Here is a 3,407-nt window from a genome sequence, read left to right as displayed (position 1 = left end):
CTTTCATTTATAGTTTAGTTGTGCTTATGATGGTTGATATAAAGATTTAAAAAAATCTTTCATTTTGTTGAATTTATTAAAATTTTCTATCCATAATTTCTTTCCATTTTTTAAAATTTCGTTTCGGCGTAACAGGATTCATTGTTTTTGCACCACACCCAGTGCTCCATGCAATGCGTGCCGTCCATATTACCCACCACCTGATTCCCCAACCTCCCACCCCCCACCTCTTCAAAACCCTCAGGTTGTTTTTCAGAATCCATAGTCTCTCATGGTTCATCTCCCCCTCTAATTTCTGTCAATTCCCTTCTCCTCTCCATTTCCCCATATCCTCCATGTTATTTGTTATGCTCCACAAATAAGTGAGACCATATGATACTTGTCTCTCTCTGCTTGACTTATTTCACTCAGCATAATCTCTTCCAGTCCCGTCCATGTTGCTACAAAAGTTGGGTATTCATCCTTTCTGATGGAGGCATAATACTCCATCATGTACATATGGACCACATCTTCCTTATCCATTCTTCCGTTGAAGGGCATCTCGGTCCTTTCCACAGTTTGGAGACCGTGGTCATCGCTGCTATTAACATTGGGGTACTGATGGCCCTTCTTTTCACTACATCTGTCTCTTTGGGGTAAATACCCAGCAGTGCAATTGCAGGGTCATAGGGAAGCTCTATTTTTAATTTCTTGAGGAATCTCCACATTGTTCTCCAGAGTGGCTGCACCAACTTGCATTCCCACCCACAGTGTAAGAGGGTTCCCCTTTCTCCACATCCTCTCCAACACACGTTGTTTCCTGTCTTGCTAATTTTGGCCATTCTAACTGGTGTCAGGTGGTATCTCAATGTGGTTTTAATTTGAATCTCCCTGATGGCTAGTGATGATGAACATTTTTTCATGTGTCTGATAGCCATTTGTATGTCTTCATTGGAGAAGTGTCTGTGTTAGTCACCATGCAGTACATCCTTAGTTTTTGATGTAGTGTTCCATGACTCATTGCTTGCGTATAACATCCCATGCTCCATGTAATACGTGCCCTTCTTAATACCCACCACCAGGCTCACACATCCCCCCATCTAAAACCCTAAGTTTCCCAGGGTCCACAGTCTCTCATGGTACATCTCCCCCTCCAATTTCTCCACATTCATTTTTCCCTTCTTTTTCCTAATGTCCTTTGTGCTATTCTGTTTGTTCACAAATGGTTAAACCATATGATAATTAACTTTCTCTGCTTGACTTATTTCACTTAACATAATCTCCTCCAGTACCATCATGGTTTTTAAGCTCAGAATATTCTTTCTTATCCAGAGAGAATGTAAGTATTCACAGGTATTTTATTCAATTTTTTTTATATTTAGCCTTTAATCCTTTTTTTAAAAGATTTTATTTATTTATTTGACAGAGATCACAAGTAGGCCAAGAGGCAGGCAGAGAGAGGGGGGTGAGGCAGGCCCCCTGCTGAGCAGAGAGCCCAATGCGGGCTCGATTCCAGGACCCTGGGATCATGATCTGAGCCAAAGGCAGAGGCTTTAACTCACTGAGCCACCCAGGCGCCCTACCCTTTAATCCTTTTGATATATGTTTTAGAGTATGGCATGTGTTAAGGCTCTGCACTGCTTTTTCCTCCAAATAGCTGAATGTTCTGATACCATCTTTTAATCATCTCTCCATAGTGTCGATTGCTGATTTCCTTTGTATATATTATACAGATGTATGCATATATATCCTACATGTACTCTCTTTCTTTGGTTTGATTTATTTTATTTTTTTTTATTTTGATGCCACAGTGACTTCGTTACTCTGTAATCTAGAGTTCTATCTTGTAGCACTAGCAGAAATGTGAAATTATAACATCAAGTAAACCATAGGCAAAAGTATATGAAAAACAATTTGTAAATATCAAGTTTGTTGTGAAGATAACCTAAGTTGGCACTGTGTTAGTACCTAAGTTTTAATTTGTTTTAATGAACAGAGTTAAGCTTTGTACCACATTTTGTCAAGAAACTCAACCTCAGCAAGGAGGCAGGAATTCCCTCCTCCCAACGTACAACCCTGAGGGCCATTACTCTCAGAAATTACTGTCTGAGTTGCCCCATTAGTGACCATATTCAATTATTGCAAGGCAATCAATAAAGGTCTATGTGTCTTCTAAAGTAAACCAAACGAGTAGCAGCTATGTGAAAGGCACAGCTGGTGAAGGGAAAGGAACCAAGGAGCATTTGAAAGAGGCCCAGTAGTAGGCAAAGCTATCAAAAGTGTAGCACATTGTGACAAAGCAAATGTTTTTAAGAAAATCCACACTGTCCAAAATGGCAGAGAGGCATAAGAGAACAACAGTGAGGGCCAGCCAATGGGGATCTCCCTAAGGGACAGGGGTCACATGCTGAATACACAATAGAGGAATCTCACAAATTCAGGAGACATGCTTCGTAAAAGAAAAGGTAATAGGAATGAGCATGAAGTTCTGATTCTGATGGAAAGCAGAGAAGGCATGACTTCAAGAGAAAAGGATGAAGTTACTGAAGAGAGAGAAGATGTAATAATTATGGGGGCATGAGCATGAGGAGGCATTAGGATGGGCTTCGGAATGCAAGCAGAATGGTATGCTTCAAAGAGGAAACTAGAAGGAGTAAGACAGTCTAGATGTCCAGGTTAAGGGTATATGGTTCCCCAGATCCCATCATTAAAAGGGGAACCTGAAGGAACAAATAAGAATAAAATAAGAAATAAAATAAATAAAATAAGAAATAAGAAATGGCCAACAAACACTTGAAAAAAGTTCAAAGTTAAAACTGTTTTGCCATTTTCAAATTGGCAGGGATTTTTAAAAACTATAGTACATGCTAGCAGGGTGTAGTGATATACACATTCTCATATGTCGCTGCAAGAATGTAAACTGGAAAGCTTTTTGATAAGCAATTCATAACACAAATCAAGTACCTTGCACACTCCTGTTTCAGTTATTCTGGAAGGAAAAAAAAATAGTGCTGTGGAGAGATGTTTAAATGCAAGGATGTGCATAACAATGTATTCACTATGAAAAGGGAAAAATTAAAATTTCCTACAACAGAGAAATTATTAAATTATATATCTAGATGATGAAATGGTCATTGAAGATAATGGTTTTGAAGAATTTTTAATGATTTGTAAAAATGGTTATGATATAGAATTAAACAAAAATAAGTATACTATTAGTGCCTTGGTGGCGAGATCAATTAAATGTCTGCCTTTGGCTCAAGTCATGATCCCAGGGTCTTGGGATCAAGCCCCAAGTGGTCCGGCTCCCTGCTCGGCAGGGGGTCTTCTTCTCTCTCTGCTCTCCCCACCCCCCCCTTGTGTTCTCTCTCTCTCTCTCTCAAATAAATAAATAAAATCTTTTTTTTTAAAGATTTTATTTATTTATT

This window comes from Meles meles, chromosome X, assembly GCF_922984935.1.
Source record: "Meles meles chromosome X, mMelMel3.1 paternal haplotype, whole genome shotgun sequence".
Taxonomy (NCBI): domain Eukaryota; kingdom Metazoa; phylum Chordata; class Mammalia; order Carnivora; family Mustelidae; genus Meles; species Meles meles.
Note: the sequence above shows the minus strand (reverse complement) of the source record.